Source organism: Coffea arabica, chromosome 4e (genome assembly GCF_036785885.1).
Source record: "Coffea arabica cultivar ET-39 chromosome 4e, Coffea Arabica ET-39 HiFi, whole genome shotgun sequence".
Taxonomy (NCBI): Eukaryota; Viridiplantae; Streptophyta; class Magnoliopsida; order Gentianales; family Rubiaceae; genus Coffea; species Coffea arabica.
The window spans coordinates 41577345-41594392 of NC_092317.1; the positions used below are offsets into that span (position 1 = coordinate 41577345).

Genomic DNA, 17048 nt, shown 5'->3' on the forward strand with positions numbered 1-17048 from the left:
ATTAAATGAGGAAGGACAAGAAAAAAATAGAGAAAATGGATCTAACTCAGGTGCGATGCTAGAAATGATAATACCCCAATAAAATTGCTTCAAGTTAAAGTATACATGCTGCCATTCCCTTCCCGCAAAAGCTTAAGAAGAAAGCAACTGATATGCTGTATTAGAAGTTCGTGGCTATGCTTACGAAGTCACAAGTCAATATGCCTTTTTCTGAAATTTTGGCAAATATCCATGCTTATGCAAAGTTCTTAAAAGAGATAGTGTCTAATGAAAAAAAAGTTAAAAGACTTTGCAAAGGTGTCTCTTACTGAGGAATGCAGTACAGTGTAGTATTTCAAAATTGTCTTCTAATTAAGATGAAGATCCAGCGAGTTTTACTGTACCCTGTCAATTTGAATATATTCTTGTTGAGAAATATTTATGTGACTTTGGATCTAGTGTTAATTTGATGCCCTTATCATTTTTCAGGAAATTGAAGCTTGCCAATTTAGTGCCAACTCAAGTGATTCTGCAATTAGTTGATCATTCAGTACGTTATCCAATGGGTATTGTAGAAGATCTATTGGTTAAAGTTGGTAAGTTTTATTTTCTTGCTGATTTTATTATTCTTGATATAGAAGAAGATATTTCTATGCCTAGTATCCTAGGTAGAAGGTTCTTAGCTACGGGAGGAGCTAATATAAATTTACTTGAAGAAAAATTAAGGGTTGATAAAGAGAAAGAAGAATTTAATGTTTTTGAACCCTTAAAGTACCCTTCGTATGAGGAATCTTGTTCCTATATTGCTGCTCCTGACGAGTTGTATGGTAAAAATATGTTTTAGAGTAGGATATAGGTTGTATGCCTTTACATGATCGTCGCTAATATTCTTCTTCGGCAGTCCAGAAGTGCAATGTTGATGTGAACAGTTATGAAGTATTGTGGGCACATAAATTAGAGAATGTGAAATCATCTGAGCCATTTCATCATCTATGATTCCATCTAGAATTGTCCGGTTGAAAACATAAAATTTAGAACTTATCGGGAGGCAACCTGACTTTTTTTAATTTCATTTAATATTTTTCTTATTTTTGGGATTAATGGTGGTATTTATTTCCTTAGGATTTTATTGCTTTCAAGTTTGGGATATTTGATGGTGTATTTAACCCCTATTTATGGTGTTCTTTTGTTTCTTTTAGATTGGTAGGATAGGTTCCTGAACTTGACTATTGGATGATAATTAGCAACTTTCATCCCACTCTGCTTGGTCAATGGAATTAATTTATTATCAGGGGAGTCTCACTTTCAATTCTTTTTTTGTTATTATTTCTTTATTTTATCTCCAACATTGAGAACAATAGTGTCTTAAGTGTGGAGGACAGGTGAAAGAGTTAAGTGAAATTTTTTGTTAAAATTTTTAAATTTTTGTTCTTGTGGTTGATTTTTTTGATGTCCAATGGCTTATATTTAAAGTATTATTATTGTTAAAATTTATTTGTGTGAATGTGTTAAGTGTTAAATGATGTTGTTTTAGTGTGCTTCTTTGGTGAATTTTTGATATTTTGAAACTTTTTCAATTTTTGGCTAATTTTTCTAGATATTGTAAATATTTTTCTTGTGAATTTGGCCTAATTATTAATCTTAGTTCTCCATATTATTGGGATATGAAACAAACTTTTGTGTTATTATTTGTGCTTATATGCTTATTGTTTAATTGAACTATACTTTGTTGGTTGTCGTTGTCTAGTAACCGGAGGTTTTCACCAAAAAGTGTTGACTTTCGCATCAAAAAGTGGCGATAGTTATGAGTATGTAATTCTTTAGTAGTGAAAAGTTGAATAACCGGGTTCTTTCATTTAGGAGATGTTGAAGTTCGCATCAAAAGACTTACATGGCTAAGAAGTAAGTACATTCCTCTTGTTAAAATGAGAAGAAAGCTTAAGTATGGGGGTATTAGTGAAAAGAAAGAGAAAAATAATGGAAAAAAAGAAACAAAGATGTGGATTATAATAATAGGTTGTGGATTTCTAGGATTATATGTTTGAGATTTGGATTAATGGTTGGTCTATTTTCCTAGGAAATGCTTGTTAAGTATTTTATATACCTAAGTTGGTTAGTCGGAGTTGAAAGGGTCTATGCTATTAAAAGTTAATCAAAGAAATATCCCTTTGGTTTTCATTATTGACACTTGTTTATTATGGTTGCTTTAATAATAATAGTCTTAAATATAGCTATTGTTTGTAGTTAATAGGTTTATTCTTGTGGTTGAGGACAAGCACAGACTAAGTGTGGGGAAGTTTGATAAGGTATAAAATGTAGTGCATTTATGTGCATAAGTCGCTAGTTAACTATATTGTTTGAATTTTGTTTTGAATGGAAGCTATTTAATTTTACTGTTATAGTGTTCTAATAGGTGAAAAGCTCAATTGGAGAGAAATCAATAAAAAACGTGGCGCGAAAAAACAATAAAATAACAAAACATGAACAGTAAGAGGGCTGGTAGGATTGACATATTTCAGCGTTTTTGAGATAACTTGATCTACCAAAATCGAATTGAAATGATTCTCAATTTATTTTGAAACTAAGAGAATGTTCTACAATTCTTATGAGACATTAAAGTCCGGTTCTTACTTCATAGCCAAAAAGTCCAAGTTATTGAAGTATAGGTATGCTCAAGGGTGGCAATGGGGCGGGCCTTCCCCCACCTCCCCGCCTCATTGTCAATTAACTTCCCCCGTCCCCCGACCCTTGCCTCCCAACCCCAGCCCCGCCCCAGCCCCGTTTTCCCCATGAGGGAAGAAATCAATTTATCATAAATGTTTACTTACAATAATACAATTGTAAATAACGTTAAATAAGATTAAAAGGCTGTCAAGGTGGAAATAAAGTACAACAAGTCAAGTTATATTCCCGTATTCAACAAACTCAGTCAAGTTGATTTCTCATATTCAACAAACTAAAAACACTCAACAATAAGTCCAGCTTTTTTTTTCATTAACATAACTCAACAACTTCAGAACATTTGTTTTTCATCAATTTCGAGATGTGATAACTCACTTGATAAAGCAACCCTGACATTTGATGCTAAAATAAAAGAAGAAACTTGTCACCAGGCTATAGTGTATAACAAACAATTGGAGAAAATCAATTTAGATGAATCAAATTTCTTTAATACTTATTCAGTAACACAATCAACATCATCTTCTTCATCAAACAATGTATTACATGATATCCCTTTCGAAGTAGAGCAAGTAGTTGCACCAAAATAAAAAAAAATAGCCACAGATTTATTAAATAAAGAAATGCAAAAAAAAAAATTGTATAAATTTAAAAGTAGAAGTTAAATCTTTTGTATACCATTTATTTCATGCTAGAGCCAAGTACGAGTACACATCAATGCTTCCAAAGTATTGGGGTGAAGTTTACATCGATGAGGACTAATTATTCTTCCACAAGTACTAAATGTAGATTCAGATGCCACACTTGAGACGGGTACAACTAGAATATCCTTAGTCATTTTTTTTGTAAAGTGGGGTATTTAACCCCATATGTTTTCCACCAACCAAGTATGTCAAAACTCGAAACTCTTGGTAACACATTTTCCTCAAGATAAAAATCCAATTCCGGCTTAGAAGTAACAGCAGTAAAGTTAGAAGCTACAAACTTATCAAAATCAGAAAGATGATCCGTTTCAACTTCATTCTTATCATGACTCCCACTAACATGCTCACTATGTGAAGCCATGCACTGACTATCAACTCTATTTCCGTCCAAACTAGATCGATATTGATAATCATGCAACAAAGAATAACAATTTTGACAAATTGTTTCAATTTTCATGAATAATTCATCACCATAAATGATAGGAAAATAATACTCAATCAACTTCATTTTGTATCTAGGATCCAAAACTGCAGTAATGCCAAGTATCACATTACAATCTTCCCAATATTTTTGGTATTTTGCCATCATCTTTTCTTCCATTAATCTAATTAAACAATTTGAACTTTTCATCCATTGAACCAATGATACCTTAATGTTACAAACTTTTGCAAAAAATTTATTTGATGTAGAATATCGAGTACCGGAGAACGTTTCAGTGACTTGGTAAAATAATTTTAATTTCTCACAAATGGCATTACAAACTACCCAATCATCATCATTGGCAAACTAGTGTAGTGTTTCTCATGCACTTTAACCCGTGGAAATATGGCTTTGTAAATTGCAGCTGTTTGTAACTTAGAAAAGTCGAATTTCAACGGATTTTACAATCCAAACATAACTTTTGAGTAGAAGAAATGGACAATTGGCGAGCCGCTTCTTCAAAATTTTCAATTCTAACAACAGAAGCAATCTAATACACTACACTATCATGGATTCTTTCAGTAGCACCCGATATCATTTCTAAACCATCTTTGATAATCAAATTTAAGATATGGGCAGCACAACGCATTTGAAGCACTAGACCATTTATCAACAAATCATTCACATTCAACTTTTCCAACAAACAATTAATCATACCATCATTGGTGAAACAGTTATCTAAGGTAATTGTAGATATCTTATGATCAATATTCCAATCCATCAATGAACTAAGAAACATATCACTTAACACTTCTTTAGTATGTGGAGCAGGAACATAGAAAAACCTAAATACAAGAAAAAAATAAGTTGCTCATGTATAACAAGCAATTAACATAATTCAAGTTTTTAACTTTTGAAAACATACTTCAAAATTTGACTTCGTAAGATCTAAGAATCATCAAAATAATGTGCAGTGATAGCCATGAAGCCTCTCTTTGTATTGCTAGAAGTCCACATATTGGTTGTAATTACTATCTTACTTCCAAGTTTCTCCAAATTATTACAATTTTTCAATCTTTGCAATTCATAGATCTTCAAATATCTTCTTTAATTGTATTTCTTAAAACAAGTTTAAAACATGGCTGCAAACTCTTAACAAATTTTTGAAAGCCTATATGATCCACAATAGATAATGAATACTCATGCAATATAACTGCAAATGCAAGCTCATGGCGTGACTGCTGTTGATCGAACACATAATTGTGCAGTTCTTGTTTGCCATCATTTTTTTACTACTACTTCAAAGTAACATTTGCATAATATCTTGTATAGGCTTTTTAGCACACCTTTTGTAATGATCAAGCAAAGTACTCGTCTCATGAGTGCTACCTATCTTGTATTTTTTTTACAATACTTGCACACACCATAAAAAATGCATTCTTCACCTTTCTCTCTATCAAAATGTGCCTAAATTTTTTATATTAATTTTCTTTTTCCTCCTTCAATTTCATATTCATCTTCTTCTACTGCATCTGTCAAGTCAATTGATTCAACATTCATTGATTGTGAAGTTGGTGAATTATCCCGTTGTTCAGATGTAATTAGATTTTCAGACTGATTCATTGTAATAAGAATTCTACGAAGGCAAGAAAGAAAATGGCACAATAAATAGACTGCTCACAATGATGAATTTCAAAATAAATCATATAATACAGCAAACTTGGATAAAAATTTGTTTTTTTTTTGTAGTACGTAAAATTGCATAACTAGCATAGAGAGACTAAAAATGTGGGGAGAGGAAACAGAAACTCAAAATGCAAGTATCAAAATCCTGATGCTTGAGATTAGTACTAGCAAAGAAGAACTACGATTGGTTATCTGCGAGACTTGACACTTTAAGAAATTCTGGCCCTGTTGTCAAGAGCAACCCTGTTCTCAGCTATCATATCATGAAATGGACAGAAATAAACACATATACCCAATTTTATACGTAGAAAGTCTTGATATATGAAATCCTGCTCTCAATCAATGACACATGGAAGAAGACTCAAGATTTAAAGTCTTGATATATTTCCACTATACTCCCACTTATAATCTCACATGTCAATCATAGATATAGCAAGTGTATCGCTTATGATAAAAAAAATGTTTCGGGATCTCTACCTTCTCTAATACCCTATTTAGTTGTCAAATCATTTACAGGTTTAAACTATTAGAAGAATATTAATTCAGAAGAAAACATTAACTTTACTTTCTAATTTGAATTGAGCATTTCACACAGGCCTAATCATGTGAGCATATTTTCTTTAACTACTCTACTAAACCATGTGGATTGCACGTATGTAATGAAGAGAACCTCATACCCTTATTTAGACACATACAAATTGAGAATGGTCATCCAGGCTCGGCAGCCGAGCCGGCCCTCCTTCCTACCTACGGATGTTTATAATGGTCACATCGGCTCAGCCGTACCTAGATGATCTCCTCACCTCTTGGGACGGCCCCTATCCGTTCTAGTCACCTCGGCTACTCACTGCATACGGATAACCGAGGTGACTCCTACATTTACTGTCCTCTAGATTTGGCACTATGTTTGACACGACAAACGAGGTCCTGTCCAAGATCCTGACACCTGCAGGATGAACGTGACATATGACGGGACCTATCCACTGCACAGGCTTATCAAATCAAGCTGATACGCTCTGTCTTAGTCAGATTTTGGGAGCTTAGACTCCACTATCCTTCCCTCCAAGTTGTCTCATATAAATATCAGAACCTCTCACTCAGAAAAGGACCGATGGAATATTCTGTAAGAACCACTTTCTATAGTAGCTCCCTCCACTTTGACTCTCATCTAAACTGACTAGATCGTCGAAGGAGAATCGGGGGACACAGCCCCGTCTCTTGTAATCTTAGCAGGTGACTCTTGAGGTAGCTGTGCTCCGCTTAGGAAGAAGTCCCCAACTTATCAGCACAGCTCACCAAACCAGAAATCACCTCTTCACAAATCAAAATAGAAACTGTGAGGTTACCAGATTGGAACCAGATATTAGAGTTTCAAGAGAAGACTTTTGTGCAAATACCACTGGCTCAATAAGAAAGCTTAGTGGAGATACTCTCCGTACATACTTCAGTCTTTACCCAAACATAACCACTGTCTGCAGCAGAAAAACACACATGCCTATGGATCAATACTAGAAGTTATGAAAGAATTGAACAAAAATAAGTAATTAGTAGTCAACTCATCACTTTCCTGCTGTTTTACAAACTTCATTCTTCTAAAAAGCAACAATATCCAAGTCTCACTTTCAAAGTGCATATATTAGTGAAAACCAAATCTACAGTGGCTTTTGTTGGAAGGTCAATGTTTGGAAAAAGAAGGTGAAATAGCCTCCTATTGCTGCCTGTGTTAAACTTCTTCCATATGTGAATTCTCTAACTATGGATTCTATACCAAATTTGGGAAGATAGGAAGATGCACTATAAGTAAAATAGCAACTTTGAAAAAATTAGAACGTACCCAATTGAGATTAGCGGCAGATGAATAGCAAGGAGCCAATTTGGAGACTGTAAGAACAGAATGGCCAAAATTCGAGCTGCAGGTTGGGCTCGAGTGAGGAGAAAAGAAAAAAAATGAAAAAATAAAAACTAAAGCGAAAGTTGAAGTGCGGAGGAAGGGAACCAATTGAAATAAAAAAAAAAAGGTTAGGAGCAAAACAGGTTGGAATTGGATAGCGTAGTCTTGGAGAGGAGGGGGTGTTGGAAACAAATCAACAATAGTCTAAGAAATTTCTTTCAATAGTTGCGGCGGTGCAGCCGTTGGCACTGACCAGCGTTGTACTTGTAAGTAAGGGTGCAACTTTAGGAAATTTAGGGTTATATTATATATATATTTATTGTATGCGGGGGACTGGCCGGGGATAGAGTGGATGTATGTTGCACCACCCCCTACCCAGTTTTAAGACGCAAGGAAATATTTTGCCTCCACCCGGCCCCGCCTCATTGCCCCCCCCATTTGTACCCCCGCGGGCACCCATCCCCATTGCCATTCTTAGTTGTGCTGCGATATTGTTTTGACCAGTTCTCAGTATTTTGGACATATCACAACGTCCAGATCTCTAAATGACATGATTTTTGGTGTTGAAAAGTTAATTCAAAGAGTTACAACTTTCGTGTTTTGAGTAAGAGCTGATTCAGCCTCGTTGATGGAGATTTGAGGGATCTGCACGTGAATCTGAAACGATCCGTTCATAGATTTTTAATGGCTTGCATTGATGTTCACGCCGGAATTCTTCTTGTCAAGTCATCTGATGAAACATAGGCGTTGGTATTTAGGTCGATGGTCGCGTTGGTGTTTAGGTCGATGGTTGCACCAGTGGTCATCGGAAAAATGTGCGAAATTGTCATTTTTTAACTCCGATAAGCCCAATCCTACCCCATTTTCGATACTACTTTAAGAAACTATATATGGGGGCTATCTAGGACATTTTTAGGGGTGAAAAATATTAGTCTAGCCTAATTTAATATCTTTTCATAGTTTATTCTTGAGAGATCAAGATCACCGGAGGTGAATCAAGGAACACAGAAGGAGAAGATTGGAGCAAACAATTGAGAAGTTTTCTTACTCTTTTTCTTATTTTTGTAGCAACTCTTTGAATTCATGGTTTTAATTTCCAAATCATGTTGAACTAAATTGTTTCTAAGGTTAGGATTTTTATGAAGGAATTTGATTAATTTTTCTAGTTTAATTTCTTACTTTTTGCTATGATTTATCTATTTTGATTTTAATTATGTGTTTATACTTAGCCACTATAGACATGCTCTTACGGTTTGTATTGAACTGAGAAGAGATGTACAGTTATACACTAGATAGATAAATAAACATACTTAGTCTAATCTTGAGGGTAGGTTAGAATAGGGGTGTCAACGAATCGAATCGAGCTCGAATAGAAGATTGATCGAGTTCGAGTTCGACAAAGTGTCTAAAGCTCGAGATCGACGAATATCAATTTTACATGCTCGAATTCGATTCGTAAGAAAATCGTGAGGCTCGAGCTCGTGCTCGAAATTGCTCGAATATGTGTTCGAGCCCGAATTCGAACTCGGGCTCGAGTTCGAATTCGAGCTCGATTAAATACTGTACTCTTTTATAAAAGTCTAAACTGAATCAAACAATCTGCTATTCTTAGCAAGCAAAATTTGCTCTTTCATTCAGTCTTTTCATCTGTCATTTGCATTCGAAAATTCAAGCATTCCCACAGAAATTTACAAAATCAAAAATTTCAAAATCCAAACTCATCTATATGATAAACTGGTTTGAGACAAACCAATTTTAAGTACCAATTTAAAGTCTAAAGCATCAAATTGTCAACACTTTTCAGCCATTATGCCAACCAATATTCAAATTCATCCGTATTTTAACATCAAATCTAACATCCAAATTCAGAGATAAGTCACACAACCAACATCCACCAAGTCACACAAACAGGAAATACAAAGATAGTGTCAACATTCAAATTAAAAATGTGAAACAAATTCTGCAATTAAAGACAGTAGCATGTTGTCCATTCCACAATAATCTTTTCCAGCTTTTGCTTATGGATTCCAAATTTTCAACTCCAGGCCCTACATAAAATAAATAATTTAGGTAATTAAATAGTAGTGATAAAATCTAAAATAAGATATTTGAAGAAGAATCGAAATGTTAAATACAAACAATATACCTTTCCAATTATCACATTCATTTTATGGGAAGTAGAATCTCTTTTGCTGCCTTCACTTTCTGCAAAATAATAATAATAATAAGAATAACAATAAGTAATAAACTAATTTTGTATCAATCACATGAATTTGAATTTAACTTATTTTTATCTTTTTTTCACTCCATGAAGGTTTCGACACCAATCTCCGGCACACATAAGCATTTCCTACGTTCTCTCTCTGTCTCTCTATATCTCTGTGTGTGTGTCTGTCTGTCATCTTTCTGGTAGCATCCTTCTCCTGCACCTGGTGAGTATTATTGCCTTTGACTTCTGGCACTAAAATGATCACTAAAAGCAGAAGCCAAAGGCAATGACAACTCAATAAGAAAAGAGTGAAGAAAAGGATAAAGATTAATTAATTATGTAGCAGAATGCAATTACTACCGTAGAGACACAGCAGGAAGAATCTGGTGGGGCAGTGAGGATCAAAAAGCATGAATATTAAAGAGACTTAAATCCGTCTGTAAAAGGCTTTGAGTAACTAAATGTCTCTGATCTAACTCAATCTATGCCAACTACCTCTGCAGTTGTAACACCATGATTAAATGCTTTCAATTAAGCTCCAATGGCTGGCACTCCACTGAAACTATTGGAACAGTTAAATCAGCCTTTGAAATGAGTTATGTTCTAGAATACCTGGAACTTATACAAGATCACCTCCAATGTAGCTATGTGCATTTTTCTTAGTTTATTCTCTCTTTTAAGCTAGAAATTCAAATGTCATGAAATCATGTTCAAAATGCTCTCAAGGATTGGATTTCTACACAATCCTTCCAGGGCCAAATGGGCTTAGATTCTACACAAAAAAAAAACACCTGTTCCTTTTTTAAGAAACAATTACATGAAGTTCTAGAATAATGTTAATGTCACCCAAATAAGTAGGAATACTCAAAAGGGCTGCCAATTTTCAGTCCATAAACTCCAACAGTCCAACCTTTCACCTAAAAATCCAAAATTTCACATCCCACCGAATAAAAACCGAAGAAAAAGATAGAGGGATTTATCAGAGCTAAATATTGGCCTAAGTCTACAATCAGTCTCTATTCTTGTCTTTCCCAAGAATTTCATCCAACAAAAAAAAAAAAAAAACATGCGCGCTTGCGCGCACACCCTTTTCAACACAAGAAAAGTAGAAATTCCTAAAGGTATGGTCTTTAAGAAACAGAACAATACAATATAAACTACAGTAGCTATTTCTTAGGATCTTGGTCATCAAGACTAACTAATTCTTCATGGGAAAATATCACAAAATCACAAATAAAAAAAAATGCAAATTACCTGATTAGCTTCTTCTTGAGCTAAATATTGATCGGTTTGAAGCGGACAGGGTACCAGTTAGGAAAGCCGAGAGCATTGCCTGCAGCTTAATCACAAGTAGATATTTATTCTGGAATAGAACTGGAGGAGCTCATAAACAAAAGAATGAAAAGTATCCGAAGCCACAAAGCACAAAAAGGATTACATCTTACCTTCTGCACGCCTGCACCTCAGCATCTGCTTCAAGATCCACCTTCCGCTAGCTGGAATTAGAAATCCAAATGGGTTTGATTTGGAATTGGGATTAGGGATTGAGGTGAGAAATTGGGATTAGGGAATAGAACTGAGGTGAGGAAGCTCTTCAAGAAGACGGCGGACGAAGATTCTGAAGTTGCTTGAAGTTTTGACCTAATTACACTTTAATATTTGAATTTCTTTTTTTTTAAGAATTATCTAGAAAGACAATGATACCCCTATTATATTTTGAATTTTAATAGATACAACATGTAATTAAACTTACAACTTTATATATTTAAGTAATTTTATAAATATAAAATTATATATATTTAAATATACCCTAAGCTCGAAAAGCTCGCGAGCTTATCGAGCATAACATTTTTAGGCTCGAATTCGATTCGTTTCAATATTCGAATAGTTTGAGCTCGATTCGAGTTCGATTCTACTGAACTCGAATCGATCATTTGAACGAGCTGCTCGCGAACTATTCGCAAGCAGCTCGATTCGTTGACACCCCTAGGTTAGAATTTGTATAACGTACTTATATCACTAAAGTTTTTAAAGGTTAATACTTGCGATCTCAAAAGAGATGTAGGATTTAAATAGGTATACTTTAGATGTATCAAGAGATAATCTAAAGTACAATTGTTTGATGCGTTCATGGTTTATTAAGAAGTTAACTAGATAATTGACTCAAATTCTGGATTAAAACCTCAAACTCTAGACTTGCGTCTATTATTTTCTCACCACTACTTTATTTAAATTGATTATTATTTTTGCCTAATTAGAAAATATAACTCCTTCAATTTAGCTTTGTTATTTTGCTAGAATAATTAAAGTAAAAAGTTAACTTGTTTCTGTGGGTTTGACCCCTAGAATATTTTAGGTGATGTATTACTACACTTGACCCTGTGTGCTTGAGGAATTTGTCGATCAAACTGCCAATCTTGCTTTCAACTTTTGTCTTCCATCTTGTTGCCCTTGTTTCCTTTAAGATAAATAAGTCCCTTGTCTTCTTCTTGTTCAGTTTATCTTTTTTCCTTGTTGGCTTTCATAGCTTACAATGGGTTTAGCGAGGTTAAAGTGCAAGAGGTAAATAGTTTTTATCATATTTCGGATGAAATTTTGGTAATGGCCACATGGAACTCATTAGTTCCGCCCAGCGGGTATATGAAAATATGTGTCAAGCACCTCTGATATGATTTTAGAATTCCATCAACTTTCTTCCAAAAACAAGTCCTCCAATATTACAAGTTGGAGGTTTGTAAGATAGTTCCCAACTCCATAGGTCTAGTTGTAGGTTTTGAACTTCTCTATAGATATACTAAGATCACTTGTACTCTTAATTTATTTCGATTCTTTTTTCAAAGGAAAGTAGGGAAGCATTAGGGAACCTTATACTTTGTTTCCCAACCAAAAAGGAGCAATTTTTTTTTGGCATTCTCTCATCAAATTTTGGATGGTAGGATGACTTCTTTTATATTGTGGGAATGAGGTCTCATTTGTGCTCCGAGATTTGACTGGTAAATTTTATGATTTCTCTTCAACGAAGGAAGAGTATAGTAAAAAGGATGCGCGTATTTTGAGTAGTCTTATCGAAACCATTCATTTGTTGCTTATTCTTGAGCGAGTTCTTGTCGAAACTAAAATGAGCTTATTAGTGCTAAGGGACAATTATCAAAGATGGCATAGTTGGTGATGCCGCATGTAGTTTTCTTTTTTACTTATCTTTTTTTTCTGCCGCCCATCTATTTTCTGAATTCATGTTAGTTGATTCTTATAGTGAAGAACATCTTTGATATGATGCAGGCCATTCCTAAATCCCTAGACAAAAAGGCTTTGAAAATTAATGCAGCTCGTCAAGGTCAGGTCACCCTGTGGCCACTCAAATCAAGACAACTCAGAAAATGGCCGCTACAATTTAGGGGATATAGGTCCAAACCCAAATGTTTTGATTAAAAAACCTCACAAACACTTCTCTAAGAGACTCAAATGGCTCGTCATGAGTCTAAGATCCTAGAGGATGAGGTCCAATCTCTTGCCACGAGGTTGAAGTCTACTTTTCCATGAAAAATAGAACAAAAAATGAATCCAACCTTACTGGAGTCTGGACTGGTTTAAGTCTTTAATTTGACAAAGGGCACATCTCAAGCAGTTTCAATAGATATCTTGCAAGGCGTATCCCAACCTTTGGATGGAATTGATGGCATCGAAATCATGGTTGATCCCGAGTCCTCTACTATTTCCCCTTCCTCAATTGATAAAGGAAATGACCCAATATTCAAAACTAAAGTTGATGGAGGCCATGGTTTGGGGATGAACTCCATTAAAGCCACACTCCCGGAAGGATTGATTAGTCACCGAGTGGCAACGTTTTGCCCAAACTAGGATTGCACCCTCAACTTAAGGGTAGCAAATATTGGAGTAGTCTGGACAGTTTTAACGGAGCGCCTAGTACCATAGGGATTTGGAGGTTTTAAGCATTGAAATGGATCTGCTATTTTTCCTCCCTCTTTTCTCCTTTTTTGTTGTTAAATAAATAATACTTCCTTTCTTTTCTGGTTTTGTAGTATCAAACTGCTATTGCTGGTTTGTGTTTACAAGTAGAGGATTATATATAGAAAAAGCATGGCATAGTCAATAGCTTAGCTAAGTGTGCTACATAAAAGAATAAATAGAATAAGGTTAGCCAAAAGTTAAAACATCTAAAGGTAAGCACCATGACTTGACCTCATGGTTTTAGAAGCTGGAGAAAGAGAAGCATAAGTTGCAATCTGAGGTTGAGAATCTCAACACAAAGGATGTTGAGCATTGTAACAACTTTTAAATAATAATAATAATAAATAAAATGTATTTGATTTTTTTATTATTTATTTTAAGTAGTATGTTATAAGTTGTACTTACTAGGGATAAAAGTAAAATAGAGTAAATTTAATAGGACAACGTTAGGTAAAAGGATAGATGGTGGTTCTTCCATTATCTCTTAACCACCAAAGTTTTAGCATTAAATGTGACCAGTGAATGGTTGTGGATAGAGTGATTACAAGAAAACTAAACTTCTTAACATTGCTATATTACCAAACATTAGATGAAAATTGCGACATTTTTTCCAATTCTCTCATTTAGATGAAAATTATGACATTTTTTTTTAATTCTCTTATTTAGATAAAAATTAAGACATATTTCAATTCTCTCATTATCTCTAATTATGAGAAAGTAGGAGTATTGGTGAGGAGGAGAGAGACTTTGAGGATCAACTGGAATCCCAATTAGGATAAACATCTTCCAAGACTTAAACAAGTAAGTACTTGATTTAGTATTTTTCATTCCTTCCTACTTCAAAATTTGTCAATTTTTTATATTAATTATTAATTGCTTAGGAAATGTTCATATGAGATCATCATGTATCAATTATGTTGGTTCGTGTCTAGATAAGATTTTTGTTCTAGAACTTGGTTAATGTTGATCAAACATGTTTTGGATGACTTTATAAAGGAAAAATTAATTAAGTTTACAACTTATGACCTCTAAGGTTGAATTGCGGTAAGATTAGAAAAGTTAGGGCTATGGTAGAAGGAACTATCAATGGAATGGTGAAATTTAGAAAAAAAAAAAAGGAAAAAGAGCAGATAGATCACGAAAAGAAGAGGGAAGATTGATTGATCCTCCCCTATTGTAAGGTCGCCGATGCAATGTTGGCAACCATCTTCCATAGTAATAGCCGGCTAGAATCGGTGAGGAGGATGGTAGTTGTAGCAGCACACAACTAGTGGTTGTGCTACTTGCTACACTTTGCAGTCATGGTAGCAGTAGCAGCGGTTGCTATTGCCGTTCTCCTGGGGGCCAATAGTAAATGCTAACAGTGGTGTAAATAGGGATGATGACGATGAAGATGGTAGTAGTAATTAGGGTTTTGTAAATTAGGGTTTCAAAGGAATTAAGCTTTCTATTTTTCGAAAAGAAAAGACCTATTTTGAAAACGGATAGGGTCGGTTGGCGTAGACAAGTCAGGTGTACTTAATTGAGATGGGTAAATATTGGATGGGTTATTTAATTGGGCTGTTGACTAAAATGTTTGGACCAATATATAAGTTGTCTAAATAACACTAAAGGGCCAACCTTGGTTATTTATCCGAATTTAGAAAAAAATAGTCTATTTGGGTTGAAATTATTGAATGGGCCTAATAAGTGTTCAAAAGAGTAATTGGACTTACTTAACAAGTTTAAAAAATAAGTGCAAACATTTTACTATGGTTAAACCATAAAGACCAAATACTATTTTTGGTATGAAAATTTAAGTTTATTGTCTAGGCCTATATTTAAATTGACCAAACCAAAAATGTATTTTTTCTTAGATCCAACTATACTATTTCCACATAAACAATAAACTTTTACTATAGGTATTGGGTCCCAGTTAGTTTACATTCCATGCTCATAAAATACAATTTTATACAATTTCATAAAACTTTTTACTATAGGTATTGGATCCTAATTTGTTTGTATTCTATGAGTATGGAATGCAAACTAACTAAGACAAAAATGTATTTACTATAGGTACAGGGTAATTCTAAGAAGCGCTAAGGTAATATAATGCGAGCAGTCTGAGGTAAGCACAAAGGTAAGTGGTGCTTACCCATTGTATTTTTTATAATGTTAAATATGACTTTTTTACATGAAAATCCTACTTTGTTATATATAAAGTAGATCATATATACTTATTTAAAATACTTTACTATACTATAAAATATGAGTAATTGGCCTGTTTTCATAAAATGAAAGAAAAATGCATGGGATGCATGAAATAAATTTATGTTATAAAAAGTTTTAAATTGTCATGAAATAGATGGTAAGAGCTATGGTCCTACCATGTATAATGATAAAGTGAAAATCAAGGAAAATGCTTGATTGGTTATGAATGATGAATTGTAGCCATGTGCCCTGTCTTTGACCCATGTATGGATAGATCAAGTGAAGATCAAGAAAAATGTTTGATCTATTATTCTCCTAAAAGGTGTTAAACTTTAAGTTGAGTACTCAGCAGCGGATATTGCATATATTTGTTTATGAACTATACTTAGAACAACTCCAATAGCGTGTTTTATACCTCCCATGACATGGACTCATTGCACACATTATCAGGATGATGCGTGTAAATGCTACTGAAAAAAGAAGACAGTGGGCCCGTTTTTATAGCAGATAAATTTGGTTAAATATAGACAATGGCTAAAATTTCATGGGCAACTTAATGTTCAATTTTGTTTTCAATAGTCATTTTTTGGTTCTCTCTATATAAACACCCAAGACACCTTTCTTTTTCGTATCTCATTATCCTACTCTATTATTTCTCTTACTCTCTCACTCATTTTTCTCAACCTCTTTGCATAATTTTCTAAAATTTCAATATTTTGTGATTATGGATGAGAATTTTAGTAGTTTTAGAATTATGTTAAATGCTCCAAATATAGAATATTCATCCTCCTCACAAAATCAAAACCACAAAAAATTTTCAAATTACCCAAATTTCTCATTTTCTGTTATTCCTATAAATGTGCAAAATTATGTGTATCTCCTAAATTTATCCACTTCCAACCATCCATCAAATTTCTAAAATTTACCAATATTTTCATATCCAATTCCCATGTATTTACCACCTACTTATTTTAATTTGACTATGGAAAATCACTATACATCAGACTATCATAACCTTGGTATGGGTTGTGGAGGTTCAAAAACTTCGTCAGAGATGAGAAAGGATTTTAATTTTGTCAGCAAGTAAGAAAATAAAACACCAATGAAATCAATGTCGGACTCTCAATTTTCACCGTATTCAACACAACGTGGGATGGAAAACATTACTCTCACCAATGAGGTGGAGGAAAAATTTGATTGTAAAGGCGTTTCATGGACTTTGGATGATGATAAGATGCTTGCAAGTCCTTAGCTCACAATTTTCAATTGTAGCATTGAGTAACTCCCAAAATGATAAGAGTTTTTTGAAACAAGTCACTG

General features: G+C 34.1%; 1 long non-coding RNA gene across 2 annotated transcripts; it reads right to left on the reverse strand.

Annotated features, from left to right (window-relative positions):
* Positions 1-9167: 9167 nt before the first annotated feature.
* LOC140005788 (uncharacterized) lies at positions 9168-11179 on the reverse strand. 2 transcript variants are annotated; one of them, XR_011813358.1, is made up of 5 exons: positions 11015-11179; positions 10824-10902; positions 9645-9833; positions 9507-9565; positions 9168-9408 (listed from the first exon to the last, which is right to left on the reverse strand). It is a non-coding gene; the product is annotated as an uncharacterized lncRNA (long non-coding RNA). The 2 variants fall into 2 exon arrangements; XR_011813359.1 differs by having other exon boundaries at positions 10824-10908.
* Between the last annotated feature and the right edge of the window lie 5869 nt (positions 11180-17048).